Source organism: Haemaphysalis longicornis, unplaced genomic scaffold, assembly GCF_048455015.1.
Source record: "Haemaphysalis longicornis isolate Haplotype H1 unplaced genomic scaffold, Haemaphysalis longicornis Haplotype H1 scaffold_7, whole genome shotgun sequence".
NCBI lineage: Eukaryota > Metazoa > Arthropoda > Arachnida > Ixodida > Ixodidae > Haemaphysalis > Haemaphysalis longicornis.
The window spans coordinates 99,983,850-100,000,813 of record NW_027526422.1 but is presented as its reverse complement, the minus strand read 5'-3'; the positions used below and the strand labels follow the sequence as shown (position 1 = coordinate 100,000,813).

The 16,964-nt window shown below is 44.0% G+C and overlaps 3 non-coding genes across 3 annotated transcripts; 1 reads left to right on the top strand and 2 right to left on the bottom strand.

Moving 5' to 3' along the window:
* Positions 1-2,492: 2,492 nt before the first annotated feature.
* On the bottom strand, positions 2,493-2,564 carry Trnah-gug (transfer RNA histidin (anticodon GUG)). The gene has a single exon. It is a non-coding gene; the product is annotated as a tRNA-His (tRNA).
* Positions 2,565-12,711: 10,147 nt separating this feature from the next.
* Positions 12,712-12,799, top strand: Trnay-gua (transfer RNA tyrosine (anticodon GUA)). The gene is given in 2 exon segments: positions 12,712-12,748; positions 12,764-12,799. It is a non-coding gene; the product is annotated as a tRNA-Tyr (tRNA).
* A 1,645-nt stretch (positions 12,800-14,444) lies between these two features.
* Trnaa-agc (transfer RNA alanine (anticodon AGC)) lies at positions 14,445-14,517 on the bottom strand. Its single transcript has one exon. It is a non-coding gene; the product is annotated as a tRNA-Ala (tRNA).
* Between the last annotated feature and the right edge of the window lie 2,447 nt (positions 14,518-16,964).

Genomic DNA, 16,964 nt, shown 5'->3' with positions numbered 1-16,964 from the left:
GTTTTAATACCTGGCGACAATACCATTAGCATAAGTGTGACATGTCGTCCTTATGCAAGGTCGTGGTTACAACATGGTGTGCGAAAGAATCTTGACACGAACTAAATTGCAGCAGTTGCCCCAAAGTATTTATTCTATAAAGCGGGTGCCGCTGGTAGCGATTGAGAAAAGGTCATGTCGGACAACCACAGTGTCCATTTCTTCACTGCCATAGAACGTACTAGCTCATATCGACTCACGGGTATTGTAACACCACTTCTTCGTGTATGGAACAGCTAAAGTAGTAGACAGTAGATAAAGATATTAGCCAGCCGCTACCTTTATTCAACGAGGCAACTTGATCGAATGAACTGGAGAGATGCTTATGGTTTACTCCGTTTTAGAGTAGCCCTGCTTACTGCTTTACTGCTCAGAACTCATTAAACACTCCACGAAGGCGCAATGAATCCGCACCCCTCCATTACGATTCACGTTATGTATAGCTTAAGCATAATAACATCGCAGATTTTACATGAAAAAAAAAACGTCTATTTTACTGAGCGCAGGCTAGCCATATGTCGGTGTCAATGACGCTGGAGTTACGAAAAACGAGGGAAGCAACTAAGAAAACCAAGAAGAAAAAAATGCTGCAATCTCGTCCTGCGAAAGTGGATGCCCAGGGAGTCGTTGTAAACGACTACATATGCTGATGTGGAAAAGTATGAAATGGTTCTCGCCGTCTGGGCTGGCTTGTCGCGTGCGCTCGGCTTCCCTGGTGGCAAAGCTTGAATGACGCATGATCTCTCCCTTTAATGACGTCAAATCCCCTCCCCCTTTTTTTCGGAAGCAGCTCCAAACCTAATCTTTACTTGGAACACGAAGGGGGGTCCCATTATTCACAGGCGCCCCGTCATCTATCGTGCGGCTTCTATGCCTGTTTTGTGTTTTTTTTAAGTAATACTTTACTCTATGCTGTCTGCCGGATTGCAAAGAAACATCCAGCTGGGCCTTTCTGGAGGCAAAAGCTGGGTCCTGCCAAGCAGCCTGACGCATACTCTCGGCGTCTTGAGCGAGAACTGCGCGGTCCTACCTGAGCTTTTGTTTAATATATAAAATTTTTCGACTGACGAGAAACGAACAGCATCGCTTTAATGCGCCATGTCTAGTATAAAATTGATGCAATTTCATATGTCCAAAACAAAACCTGGGCCAGGGTAAATATCTCTTCTTGATGGTGCTTAGTGGTCATACATTTTTTTAGTGGTCATTTATTTAGTGGTCATATTTAGTGGTCATACATACGCGTTTTCGTTCCAGGGGCCAAAACTATTTAAAACAAATCCAAAGCACTTTCAGAAAACATTTTTCTAATGCCGCAGAGCCTTCAGTACCCAGTCAACAAGCGCATTCACAAGTTAAAAGTAGGGGTTGTAAAGTATCTCGCTCAAGTATTACGGCCCTATGCCCATGGCGTATCTTGAAAATTTACTCAAAAGCATTTTCTTTATATTCCGGACATGGTGGTGTTTGCGTGCTTAAGTGACGTGTTTTCAGCTATATCGTGACCGTAGGCTGGCTTCCTTTCATTTGCACAAATAACTGCATTCCACCGTGAGTTTAAATAATATTACAAGAAAAATGAAAGAAGAAATTTCGAGGTGTATAAGCTGCGGCGAGCAAATGACGCAGTGCCACTCTGCGCTGGCGACAACTATTGCTTTGGCAGCACCTCCATGCACGAAGGAAAGGGTGAAAGCGTTTATTGACAATGTTGCACAATACGTTTTTTTTTTTTTTGTTATCGCAGTTGTAGTAAGCGTCACGATCGCTGAGCGTAAAACATTTAAATAGTTCAGCTTCAGGAAATATTTCCCTTCATCTGGCCGAAGCGTTTAGAGGGTTCCCAAAACTCCACGTATCATTTATAAGGATCTCTAGAGGGAGAGAGAGAGATAGAATAGACTTTATTTTCCGACCTCTTCTCAACTGGCGTGATCGTACTTAGATGTTGATCTTTAGTCCAGGACCGCAGTCCATGCCCTATTCACCAGCCGAAGCGGCGAGCAGGGGTTGGAGCCTGTCAGCGTCGCTGCCTACTGTAAAGGGTTGTGATCAGAAGGGGAATGTGGGGCGTTTGGGATTGCCCACAATACGAGGTACAGGGTTCCTGATGTGGGGCACAAGAAGAATTCAGATGAATATTAAAGGAGGAAGAGACAAACGTTTATTGGAGCGGACAGTGCTGTTGTGGGCGGCCATCCTAGTCTGGATAGCCGCGAGTCGTGGCAGCTGCTCTTGCCCGAGACAAGAGGTGAACCGGCGTCTCTAGTTGGATGGTGAAAATATTTTGCGCCGGAGCGTGTTTTCGGGGAAGGTGTCAGTTTGGAGCTGACGAGGTATGTATGACACCTTCGCCGTTGGTGGGTTGCTTATGTGGGGGAGGGAACGGTTGACGGGTTAGTCCATGGTGAGAGAGTATGTGATTGATCCTCAGTGAAAATAAAAAAAAAACATGCCGTGACCAGGATTCGAACCTGGGTTATTGCGGCCACAACGCAAGGTACTAACCACTATACGATCACGGCTGCCCCAGAGGACGGTACTGCACTCAGAATAGAATCGGGTGCTCTCAAGGGGAAGAAACTGGTTCTTGTTTCACGAAACAGGATCCCGGTCAGAGGTGGAAAAACTCTGCTGCTTCGCTGCTACTTTGCAAGAATTGTCTGCAAAGAATAAAACTGAAACAACACGCACAAACAGTATCTGAGCAGATCCTTTTTCATTTTTCGATAGTTAATGACCTGAGGGTAGACTTCGAACCATCCTGTGCGGTTCCTTGAGTTGATTATATTTTTGTTTTATCTTCTCTTTGTTTTTTCCTTATCGCATGCTGAAAAAAACTTTGTGATTTTTTCGTACATTTCTAGTTTTAATATCTTTGTGTTTTTTTAGTTGTTCAGTTACTTGCGTGATAACATTGGGCTTTTTTATTGTTTTTACGTTTGTAATTTTTGCGTTATTTTTATTTTTTTAGTTTCCGAAAGGCAATGCTTACTTTGCCGATTTAGCTGAGTTTCTGTTTTTTGTGTTATTTCCTTTTCGCTCGGAGTGATCTAAACGTACACTTCATTACGCATTTCTGGGAAGATAGCAGGCACTCCACCATTCGCATTGGTGTTCTCATCAAAACATTCCCAAACATCAAACAGCAATTTATCGGGGAAAATGTTGTGATGTTGCTGAAGTTGAAGCTAGGCGTTGCTTGATAACAACCATTCCAACTGACTTCATAAAGGTTCCCGTTCGACTGGTGTTTGTGCCGCAAAGCTTGTCCTACGGGGTGTAAAATTTTGATTACATCGCGTACCTTTCTTTGATGCTCCTCTTTAGCAGTTTGCTAAGTAAGTGAGCCCTGCTTTTTCGCACGAGCGCCTGCCACAACGTCGTTCGTGTTTTCCACATGGACAACCAACAGTGACGAATATTCTCATTGGGGGCTGTCATCCGAAAACGGAATACAGCAAAAACCTGGAGTCCTCGAGCAATTTCTGGACGTTTTTCACAATATATGTATGCAGCGTCGTCCTTTAAGATAAGCTGATGGGCCTGGAAGACGACCGCGATTGACACGGTAGTCACTGAATTGTGTCAAAACTGAGATGGGTTAAGCTAATCAGCATCAGCAAATGACGCGGCGAAAAATTTGCTGCTAAATGATGTCACTTTTCCTGTACGACAGTTTATTAATTCAAAAGTGTGTTTTATTCTAGGAAGAAACGTTCCCTCAGCTTCTGCCACATACCATTTACTTAAATGTAAACACGAAACGTGTAGGTACGTGTGGCTGCACATTTCTAGAAACTATTGTACTATCATAAAGACACAGAATTGCTTTCTCCTGTGTAATGTGTTTTTTAAATGTCAACCTCTGATTTTAAAGTTGTTTCTACTCGCTAACAACTAAGCTTAGAACATGGAGACTTCGAGAATAGGCTCTTTCGATTTTAGTAGGTGTCATTCATCGGTGCTTTTAATGAGCACAAATTAGTTTTGGTAATTCCACCTTGCACTTTGTCCGATGGTTATTTGTGATTTCAGTTATTTCTTGAAACGCCAATTCTATTTATTTAGTGATTTATTGTTTTCATCTTGAAATCCTGTGACTGGAAGAACTTTTTTTATAGGGCGCCTAAAATCGGAGGAGCCAAGTGGACTGCTGCTTCAATATTCATGCAACCTCTTGGGGTTGGCATATAGAGTCAATCTTTCAAAGCAATCTACAAACATTTTTAGCAATTATATAAAAACGATAATAGAAGTGTAGGTGCTGCAATGGGTTTTAGTAATACCGAGATACGCTACTAAGTGCCAAAAGCTGGGATACATCTGCTTATGCACGATTCGGAACATTTTTCGTTGGGGTAAACGTCGGGGGTGTCGCTCAGATGGTAGAGCGCTCGCTTAGCATGCGAGAGGTACGGGGATCGATACCCCGCACCTCTGCGACATTTTTATTTTTTTTTATTTTTTTTAAATAATCGTATGCACTGCGAGTGACCTGTGCCCGCGGAACACAATGCTCTGAAAACCCAATGCCGTTTCGTGGCTTGTCAACTGGTCGTTTCGTCCCCGAACATGGTTTAACCAGAGACATTGCACTGCGCATGCGTATATCCACGGCGGTATAAGTAAATTATAAAATAACAATTCTTAGACAGGAGTATATGGTCAACAGCTACAGCGTTGAAGAAGACCGGTCGATCATACCAGCGCCCCAGCATCGTATAGCTAGTGCAATGACGGGCGCTTGTACGCAAGTTAGGCACCGATGAAAAAGCTTAAAGTTTACCCAGCCGACGAGGAAGTGAAAGAATGCTTATAGCCAGTTATAATATACCAAATATAGTATATGAATGTATGATAAAATGACCAGGCATGTTCACTGTAGACCTATGCTACCAACACGAGTAGTGGATATACCACAATAAAAACCTGAAGCAAAGTAACGGAACTTCTCTAGTGAGTATTCCGGCTGAAGTTCTTACAGTGAGACGTAGGGGTAAGGCTGTGTCTTGAGTGCCATCCGACGGTACTATAAGCACTCCGCTATATCGACGTCCACCGGCTTTTTTTTATTTCCGCGTCTTGCACTACATCGCTCTACATAACGTTAAGCAAGGTTGCCTAACCTGACTAACCTAACATGCCTTTGAAATCATTTGAAACACCATTAACTAACCTAATCGATAAAAATTATAGTTGAATTTAAAGATAAAAACCTGAGGGCAGAACCGGTTATAAACCACTGTCGCTGGCACCAAGAAGCGAGGACGGATCGTACACATTACAACGACAGGCGCTAACAGTGATGGTAACCTAATCTTAAATATTATAGTGTTGTCGGACTTCACTCTAGCCATGCCTTCAGCGCTGAGCTAGAGTGCTGTCGGACGGCACTCTAGACACTGCGTAGGAGTAAACTAATGACGAAGCCATATTGGCGTTAGAACTAGTCATGATTCAATTGTAGTTTTACTTTGTGCCAAATTAATGAATTTGACGTCCAATAAAAGCAGCCAATGGTGATGATATGCGGTAGAGATCAACCATTACGTTCTTAGGCCACAAATGCAATTAATAGGTAACAATAAGAGGTTTTCTTCAAAATGTTAGGATTAACAACTATCTCTTTATTTATGTTTAAAAATCAAAGGCTCTAAAATGAAACGCTGAGAAAAAAGGGAGTTTGAAGGTGGCCACTCCTCCTCTCTGCACCGCGTCGTCTGATTAGGCCTGCGTAACCTACATCGGCCGGTCGCAGCTTTGCCTGCTGTGCCTCCTTAGCTGACGTAGTAGTAGCATGGCTCCACTACCCTACCCTGAAATGCCGCATCGGTAGACGGAAAATTGCGAGCCGTGCGGCAAAAAGATTCTCCAAAGGGAAGTGTAAGGCTATCGTACCAATCTAAATTCCAGTCAGGGAAATGCCTGCCTGGAAATGTAAGACTCGAGACATTGAGCGGCCGAGAAAGAATAATTAAGCAACGGAGAAGCCAGAGCGTTGCGTTACCACTGACACTCCTACGCTGTCTCACTCACGCTAAGGGCTCAGCAACAAGAAAAAAATATTCCTTGTATATTTTTTAGCTCACCCTTTTTCTAGATGAAAATTGTTATTTCGACCTACAGAAACAAATCATTTTCCTCGGAGTTTAGAAGCGCAGTAAGGAAATTTCTGCAGCTACGAAGCCATTCGAAACATTTTTGCTTCTAATATTGCCTATCAACGACAAAATATTTTGTATGATCTTAAGTGCTCTTAAAGCCTCCTTTTCAGACATATGAGCAAAATTGGTACAATTTTTTATTAAATCAAGAAATAATTTTTGGAATAGAAAACTGAATAACTAGGGTGACTCCTTCTTTCGGTGACGGGAGAGAGAGAGAGAATAGTCTTTAATAATACTGGTGAGGTTAGCCTGGCCAAGGCGCCTAGCTTGCTACACCAGATGTAGGAAAAAATAAAATCGATGAAGAGATTATGATTAGCCGGTTCTTGTGGCCACCTGCGCAGCAGTACACATTGACTCAAATAATGTAAGGGGTCTAGGGCAGAGACACCGGCAGCATCAGCTGCTTCAGATTTTGAAAGTAATTTGATACTCATTCCGGCCATTCAGGAGTGGGGATGTGCGCGGTGGAAAAAAACTAAGAACATTAAAAACAGTTACTTTGCTTTTCTTCAACTAGAGTAATGTTGAAAAAAAACATACAGAGCTTCCTCGGAGAAATTCGTGATGCCACCAATGCGCAGTGAGAGTTTCTGAAATCAGTGATTTCAGGTGAAATCGTTCGCAGAAATTGAGAGCGGAATCTCTGCTTGGACTTTTGTGTTGCAGCATGAAACAATTGTATTCTTTTAATGAAAATGCGGAAATTGACCGGGCAATTGTGTTCTTTACACGATTTTAATGCGAAACACATCCGAACCTGAAATAATTTTGATGTATCCTCTATTTACTTATCTTCTTTTTTTACAGCGGCCGTATCTAATTTCGTTCCTATAGTTACCAGTAACTACGCCCTCTTTTGCGTTTCATTACATCGAACTATGTCGTATATTTGAGAGATCGGCGGGAAATTGTCTTTTTTCAATTTTCTGTTTTTTTCTGAACTAAAAACATGAAAGAAATCTGTTTTTTTACCCGCATTATAGTTTTATGAAAACTTTCATCGCGCTGTTCAGGGGACCAAGCTAGGTACTTATGGTTCCCGGGCGCCTCTCCAGCCCTTCTTATCGGAAAACAGTGTTCGCGTTAGCCACTCGGTTGGCCTATCAAGCGGTTGTATACGCTATTTTTCTGAAAAGCCTTGATGCGACTGTCCTTGCTTGCAAAGTGGACAACGTGGGGTGGTTTGTCTGCGGTGACGTTGACATATCGGGCATTGAATGGCACATTATATGCTTGCATGCCCCCACCAAATTGACGTAGAGGGAAGTTTCTTCCTCTCCTTGGCTCAATTTTTGTGCACCGCGAGAAGTGTTCAACTACTAGGATATTTTATTTGTCTCTGTACTCAAGAGTATCATTCGGCAGGTAACTGGCGCTACGATTTCAGCACCGCGGTTCTCAGTGAACTTCTTAGTGAATATGGTCTAGTTGATATAAGCAGCGCTAGAGAAAGCATTGTACACTTTATCCCTTTTCACCGTATTTCTAGTGCCCGTCTGTACCAAATTCACGTTTCCTTAGGAAAGTGATCCATTGTGCGTGACAATGTTCATGGGCCAATTTTTTTTTTTTTTTGATCACTGCATGATCTCTGCTCGGATGGGTCCACGGGGCGGACGTGCTCCTCACATCCCTTGGAACCTGTTGAAACTAAACAATAGCATACTCTTGGATGGACCTTTTCAACACACCGTAGCAGCTTGCTTGAGAGATAGGTTCAAATTTCATTCCTGAGTGTTTCCAAAAATGAGACATTCTTAAACAAGAGGTTGAAAACTTTGCTGTAGAGACATCAGCTCCGGCATTCTTTCTGAAGCGACTTCATATATGTGAACACAGCAGTTTCTTGATGCAATTGCAAGAGCCTAACACAGCGGAGGCCCGGGCATTTTTTGATGAAATACTTAATGTTACAGCTCCGATACACCATCATAAAGCTGAAAAAAATATCGGGGAGCCCTTATTCGGTCAAGAACGCGTAGGTGTTTCAGGAGCCATCAACACGACACGCATTTGCTGATGAAAGGCAGTCAGCACCGGAAACGGCTATAGTGGAAATCGAGCATGGTGGTCAATGCATTTCTGATACACACAGTTTACTTAGGGTATGTTGTTCCAATTATAAAAAATTCTTTATTGGCAACAGGGGTGTAAGTCATACCCCTGATTTCTCCATTCCTTTCCTAAGCTTAGTGGCTATGAGCGGGCAATTGTAGTCGGAATAATCACGCTTCAAGAAGTGAAAGCGGCCATTTCAAACCTACAAAACCCTAAATCATTCGAACCTGACGACCTCTTTTCGGAGTTCTACTTAACATTTTCGAGTGTTCTCGCACCTGCCTTACATGAAGTTTTTACGAAAACATATGAACTCGACGTTCTGCCTTCTGCATTTTACAAAGGGGATGCCGAGCGAATTCCCTAATGTTACAATGCAGGAAAGTTGAAAAGAATGAATGGCAACAGGCCGACACCATGTGTAACGTGGATCACAAGATATTCGCAAATTTGCTGGCACGCAGGCTACATATTGTAATAACAAACATGGCAGGTTCTCACCAAAATAGCGGGATTCAAAAGTGGAGCTTTCAGAGGTACGTACATCTTGCTCGGTCACTACTAGAGTGTGCATCTAATGGTGCTGGCCAGGTTGCGCTCCTTCAAATTTATCTTGCTAAAGCATATAACGAGGCTATCCATCTTTTCCTTTTTTTATTCTGGAGTCTGATGGGCTTGAGGAATATTTCTGTAAAGGTGTACCTCTGTGTTATAAAAGCTGTACGACCAGGCTGATCGTAAATCGCGAACTTTCTAGATATATTCAAATTAGATACTCAATGCGGAAGGGTTGGGTATTATCTCCCCTTTTATTCGCTTTGCACCTCTAGAGCCTGTTTATTAATATTCTCCAAAACAGCGCCATGCATGGTTTCTCCCTGCCAAACTATGAAGTCATAGTTTCAGCCTATGCATAATTAACTTTCCTTTTTCGTACGGACCAGAAAAGTGTATTGGGGGCAATGACTAACACAGAGGTTTTCTGATGTAAGTGGAGTTGAGGTGAACCTTGAGAAATCGAGGGGATTTTGGAAGGAATGGGGGGAACGCAACCTCATCAATTTTGAGGTATAACATAGGATTCCGGAACAATATAGTACCTTGGGGTTTCTCTACGTAAGAATCACAAGAGTGAATCTCATTGGTCTTATCTGCTTGCCGTTACGAAGCGTAAAACGCAGGAATGGATGAGGCGGGAGTTGTCTATATCGGCGAGGCAAGAACTGTGTAATGTATTTCTCGTTTCCAACCTCGTTATGTTATGCAGGTTTTTAGCTGTGCACGAAATGAGATTTGAGTAATTCATAGACTATTGGAAACTTTTGTAGGCAGTCCAAGTGGGAGCCAATGGGCTGCAATAACATTTTCTTCCCGTTACTTTTGGTGGTGTTGGATTGGTGCATTTGTTTCCACATCAGTTATTCTCGCGGTTCTTTTTTTTTTCGAAATGGCTGATCATCCGTTTTTACTGTTTTCCATACAGCGTAATATGTGAGTGCTGTTTGCCTTTTTTCATTTGGTCCTGCCCACTCCAACAATCCTAAGTCGCCTTGGGGCTTTCTTAAAGATGTCGCTGACACTTTCAAGTTTCCTAGAATTGTGCATTTTTCTCATGAGTACCTGTATGGACTCTTCAGGAAGGAATTGATCAGTTTTCTAATCCTTGAGATCCCCTACGTTTTCACGAATGTCGCGATAGGTGAGGATAGATGAGTTGGGAGACGTTCGAACACCTTCGCGCCGTGAACCCAACCTAAGGTCGCCGCTTATCTTATTTCTCGCTAGTGGCTCCCCCCGCACTACCGGCGCATGGCCAGCACTCATCGATGCCTCCATACCGCTCTATACTGCTGCCAGAACTATACTGCTGCCAGCTCTACACAGCGCAGCCCCAGCAGTATAGCTCTTGGGGATTGTTCATGTGCGGCGGCAAGGGATTGCATTTTTTGGGGCGCTGCCACAAAACTTTATTACGGGTGCCTATTTACCGCAAACCATAGCTAACCATTTTAGACGATAGTATGTTGAAGTGAGTCAAAAGAATGTGCATCCGGTTGGTTGCAAAACCTTTTTTATTTAAGTTGCAAACATCTACGTTGCCTGTAAAACATGGCCCAATAGTTAAGATGTATATGTGCCTTGGTCAATAAACTGCCGCTTGTGTAAGCAATCCGAGAAAATTGATCGCTGCTTTGTTTTGTGTCGGGATAGTGTGTTGCTCTGGCATGTTCTGCCGTAGACTGTTAAAAAAACACATAGATATATCACCCCTATAGTATAGGCCTCGTGCTCTGGTGTGGTGGCGCCACTGCGCTTAAACCAGTGGCGCCTCCAGTCGGAATGCGAAGCAGTTTTAGCTCGCACCGGGATAAGCTGGTCCGCGTATTTTTGTACAGGGCCAGCACGGCAGCGCCATGCAGGCCGTGCATAGTTCTCCTATCCTTTTCCAAATAAATAGACAGCCCTGAGAAATACTAAAATATAAAGGTTACTTCACCCGCGGAAAAGAAAGATACGCTTGCACCCCTGCTTTCGGCGTCAGCGAAGAAATTCAGACCGAAACAGGGCCATCAGTAGTAATGGCAAGCCGTGAGGCCCAAATCAATAATTTCATCTACAAGTGCAGTTGAAAGCAAGAGACGATTATTGAATACAATTTTTACTGTGTCAGCATTTTCTGTCGAGCAACCCAGACGCAAAATGTGTAATACCTGGCATTTGCACAAAAAAATATAATAACACTAATGCATATTATTTGAATAAAAAATAGATGAAATGGAACTGAGGAAATACAACTTACCTGTCAGGCTATGCTTTCCTCGAGGTTCTTGAAACAAAAATATAAAATAAACCTAAACATAAGCACAGCACCGATTCGGCTACGAAATACTCAAAATAAACCGGATCGGCGTAGGACTGCGTAGAGAGTAAATAAGTTTCAAAATTTCTGTAATTTTTTTAAATCTCAGGTACAGAATCGTCTGTTTCGTTTCTGTACTTCACGGCAACGCAAACGCGCATTTTTCGAGAAAGCCTCTGCAAGGCTGTCTGCAGTTGCTTGTGCTATACACGTGGCGACGGTGGCTGTCCATATGAACACTCGCGAGGAGATGAAACGCTGATTTGTATGTTAGCACTAGAAGCTGTTTTAAAATTATTAGACATGGAAATCGTTTGTACAAGGGGCGTGCCAGCACCAGTGACACACTCCCGAAAGGGTACACGACCAAGTTCGCGATGTGTGATGAGATTTTGCTGACGCCCTTGCGTGAGAGGGCAACTACGAATATATAAAACCAACGGATGCCGCCCCGACAGAAGCTGTTGATGAAGAAATGCTCGATCTAGCTAAGCGTTGAGGTGATCAAATACCGCTCATGCGGAGAGCAGCAGCCCGCGCTCCCCTTAATGCTATTTTCTTCGTAACGAACGTAATTTATTCTTCTAGGAATTCCACCTGCGTTTTTGCAGCTCTTAAGGCATCCACAAACACAAACGTACGTATGATTTATTTTCTTTTTGTCCACAAAAGCATCATTCTGGAATACCTCGGCTCCAGGCGGTGGCTGACCTCGCTGGCCCTGAACAAACAAAATTTGCCGCTGTGGCTGCCAGGTCGCGCTGACTGCAGCTGAAGGATCAGCGCACTAGCCCTATCCGATTTTTGCCAGCGATAAAAAGCTGTCCTGTGCCCTGCTAACTTCTTGTGTTCATCAAATTGTTTTGCCTATGGAAGTGTCGCATGATTTACCGCAATGCGATGGAACCCGGCTGAACTAAGTAGCTTTTTCGCGAACAATGTGTGCTTCATATGGCACAATCGCAGTTGCCGGATTGGTTGCATCTTTTTCAGGCGTGCGTGTGCTCGCTTGACTTTTAAAATATGTGACATTGGACGTAACTTCCTTGTAAATAGGCTGGAATACTAAAAACTTTCGGGCTATTCACCCATACAATAAGGAAAAAAAGGCCGCCGATAGCTCAGGGGCTAGAGCTGTGGGCTGTTTAGGTGAGCTTTACTCTTGAGCTTTGCAACGTTTATGACAATTTGTGCTCGTATACTACATGTCGGAACGTTTCTAACTAGTCGAATCAAATTCAAAAGTTGTACTGCATCCATTGTTTGCGACTCCTACGGAGTTTTGGTTGAACAGTCTCTAATTCGCAATATTAATGGCTGTTGAAAGAAGGCATCATAGCAGGAATACAAGCGCAAGAAGGAACTGCGACGGAATGACACAAAAAATAAAACCGGTCTTCTCAAGAGCGAATGGTCTTAAAAAAGAAACGAGTGGGAAAACCAAAAACTAAAACAATCGCCTGCCACGAATCACAAAAGAGGCCGAAAGCGCCGCCAGCTGCCTCCAGGCCACTGTCGCCGCAACACTCTATGTACAACTGGTGCTCCAGTATCCTCGCTCTCGAAAAACGGATGGCAAGGCCGTCGATAGCTCAGTTGGTAGAGCGGTGGACTGTAGAGGTACCCTGCTGACATCCATAGGTCGCTGGTTCGAATCCGGCTCGACGGAGTATGTTTTTGTTTTTCGTCACTTTGGGCCTCACTTAGAAAGAATGGCGCCTCCTAACTAAGCCAGGAATTTCGCGTTTTTTTTTCTATCCCGTATATTTGTTTGCTATGCAAGGTTGCGTAGTTTGCATGAATCTACTCATTCACAATGCAATGCTGAAAACTGTGGGCCTCTTCCCCACTCCGACTTGAAAACGAAAAAAAATCAGCATACAACAGGGAGAAGGACACAGGAAATGGTGCCATAATATAATTAGTAATGAAGCTAGGAAACAGTCGTTACTAGTAAGACCTAAACGGGCACACGCATATTTGAAGGAATTTCGGAAAAAATCCCACGCATAGCGTGACGTGACGGGAAATATCAGTGCTGTTACACTACGGGTGTTATTCCGCAACCGACAATCCCTTCCGACGTAGCGGCGGTGTTATAACTCAACCTTCAGCAACTTCCGGGTTTCCCACTGTGCGGCAGCTGTTGGTATCGAAGGAAATACATTTTGAAATCGGAGATGGTCGCACTGAACAGAATAACGCTTACACCGCGTACGCAACAAGACATGTTCTCGTATGCACGCAGCGTAAACTGTGTGCGGCCGTTGGGCTCTGTGGACAGGCATAGGAAGGATTTCTGGAGACAGCAGTTTCCCGGGCACGCTTTGCTGTGGGCGCACGGTAAAGCCTTTTCGCAGCCGACACGCCAGAAATATTACGTAAATGGTCCACACCCTACCTCCCTTACATCGCCTCTGTTGTAATGCCAGTACACCTGCCACACTGCCCCATCGCACCTGGAGTGACTCTACGTTCCCTTCTGATTAAACGTCTACTGCACGTTCAATCTATCGACCATAGAAACCAGTCCCACCAACTACATCCGGACACACCTCATAAAATATCCATTTCCAACATTAAACGTCACCTAGAACGGGAACCGGTAATGCCGGATCTGTATTGTGTCCCTCGCTACGACCTCCAGGTCTGACCCTCGGGTGAAAAATGACCGATTCAGTTTCCATGCATGGAGAACTCTTTCTGAAGCCCTTTATATTGTCTGGTGGCGTTGATTCTCACCCATGCTTCAAATCAGCCTTTCCCCCTACTTGGACAACGTCTTCCTGTTCCATATTAAGAGTGCTGCTACAAATCCGTGACACACACCATTAATACGGTATCGTAGGTTTGTCGGCACTCTGCAGGACTACGAACATAGCACCGCCCCTGGTGTTCCCTTCGGTTGCCCACATTCGCTCGTTTTCTCTGCAGCGCTTAGTTTGATTTGTATTCATCTTTTTCTCGTGGTGCTCCACTTCATAATTTCCTTCTGGTGTTTTCCTTTACTTTATTTTCATGTTTATTTTCTTTCCTATATTGGTGGAGTCCCCCCTCCCTATTTTTCATATTCGTGCCGTCCGAATGTACTCGTGCCATTGTGGTATACGAAGCCTAATTATCGGCATGGCTGACCCCTACACCGCCTTTCTTTTTGTCTTGAAATCGAGAGCATTTGTCATCTTCTTTTTGTCTTCCTTTCTCTCTCTCTCCCTGGGTCAGCGCAGCTTGCCCAACTTGTACAGGAATGCTTGATCTATGCACACAACTGAACGTAAGAAACTCCAACATTAAAGGAAAAAAAAAGAAAAATGTGGAGGTGCGGGGTATCGATCCCCGTACCTCTCGCATGCTAAGCGAGCGCTCTACCATCTGAGCTACACCCCCGACAGCCACCAGCGGGGAAAACTTCCAGCGTCTTGAGTAAGCAGGAGCATATGAGTAAAACGGATGCTTTGACCACTTACCCGCGTAATTCTACGTTATTCAAAGAATATTGTACCATGAAAACTTCGTCTTACCGTTCTTAATAATGTGTACAAGAGTTTTCATTGACGCAAGAGACATTTATTCTGTAGGCAAGCCTCCTAGAAGCCATTGGAATTTTGAACCAGCAGTAACTTGGGATACATTAATTTTGCTCGTTTGGATCTTCTCCCATAAATTCTGCCAGTGGCTCAATAACCAGGTATGATACAAATAAAACGAGAAATTAAGGTAGGTGGCGTTTGCTTAAATGCCCAAACGTACTAAGTGCGATCCCACAAGATATTATGTTGACGTACCAGAAGTTGGTTTTTACTTTTACCAAAACTGCATTGAGTACAAGGGCCGTAGCCGGGGGAGGGGGGGGGGGGGGTGTCGGTGACAGAACCCACCCCTCGAAACTTTGTGAGCGGTGCGTGCTCCCTTCTGTCCCCTTTCCCCTCATAACAGCCTTGGTTCGTCCTCGCTCTTCACACTTCGCGTCGTTATATTATTATGAAGTAACAAAATAGGATGAGTAAATAAAAATGAAATGTTGTTTACCCGCACGCTGCATTTCCTATTACATATTATTTGTGCCGGCAACGTACAACAACCCTCGAAAAATCGCTACGCTGCTGTTTAGTACAGCATATTAACAACTTAACACAGCCCATTCGGTTTGCTTCCTCGTTCTAAGTCTACTTATTATGGGGTAGTGAAGTGTATAACGCGAAAGAAACCGATCATACGCATGGAAGCGACGATACTGCTTTGCTACAGGAGGAGATTTTTTAGAGAAATATTTTTTAGAGGAGGAGATTTTAGAGAGAAAGTGCGCAGTCAATTCTGCTTTTTCTTTGAAAAATGGTATTTGCGAGGAGTTCGAGAAATGTTTCTTTGTTTAATAAAGGATTCTCCCGAAAGAAAGACCCAGAGAAGAACACAGTCGTTTTTACAATAAATTAAACGCGTCGCTGTTTTTCCACGTTTATGTTGCTGACTCAGTTCACAGTTTCGACATTATTCAGCAATTGCGTATCAACCCTGCAAGCCTGCTGTAGGCGTCTGTTGGAACTTTATTCCCTGGAGGAGAAAGAAGGGAAATGCAGATGTGAGTTGAAGAGGTCGATGAGAAGCCTTGACTGGTATCGCACGTGTTCTGCTTGTGATGTGATGTAAACACAGTTTGTTTCCTTTAAGGAAGCGAACTGTATCGTTTCGTTGTAGTCCTACCTTGGGCACATACCCCGTCGGCTGCACAGGAGAGATTGGCGCACACTAACTACATGCTATGTCGTCTTGTCATGGACTACTATCTCCTGTACAACACAATAAATAGGATTTTAACATGCGGGACAACATCCCATGCAGCAGAAAGTCCCAAGCCCAAGCATGGAAAATCATCAGTGGTGATTTGTCTGAACTTGGGAATACCTCGGCTGCCATTATTGGCTGGTGCTAGGAGAGGTGACAAGCCAAAAAAATTTCCCCGCATTTCCCCGAGGGGAAGAATGTGAAAGTGCGAATGCAGGAGTTGAATTTGCGCGGTTCGGTAATGTTCGCGAAAGAGAGATCACACACACACACACACACAAGTACAAAGAAAGAAAGATGCATTTATTCACAGACACCTATTTGTGTTGTCGTTGTACTTGATTGCTAGAGCGGATCTCAGCTTTGAAATTTCGTGTCAGTACTCCTTTAAGCGGGTACATTAGCCCTTCTCACGCCCGATTCCTGGCCAATTCCCCACGTGGGTATGTGCCATGTCAGCGGCCAGGCAGCGCGCGCCCATCTCCCCCCGTTGCCAAGGAAGACGAGGAGATTCCTGGCCAATCTCCCACGTGGGTATGTGCCATCTCCCCCCGTTGCCAAGGAAGACGAGGAGCGCGCGCACCCGCAGCTGTTGCTATGTGGACGGACGGCGGTCAACGGAATTCAGGGTCGCTTATAAAGTGCATTCGCACTTAAAAAGGTCAAGCCCTGTAAGGATAATATTTGACGATGCTTGGCAAAGCATGTTGCCACGATAATGCCTATGCGTGGAGCCATGCTATTTTCAGGATCACTGGGAAACTTTCAGCTAGAAAGCAAGGAAACGAAGTACGGTCGAGAGAAACACGAACACAATCATGAAACAGGAACACGCATTGTTTTCGTGTTTCGCTCCACCGTACTTCGTTTCTTTACGTCCCAGCTGAAAGTTTTCGTGTGATGATGAACCAACTCGCCCAACACCAAGCAATGCTATTTTCATGCGCGTGTCTGGCTTTCTGGCCAGTCCGTATGGCCAATTCATTTTGTATGAATTTCCTCGCGGCCCGATTTCTGCGCTATATGTGTCATTCTGCACAAAAATATTTAAT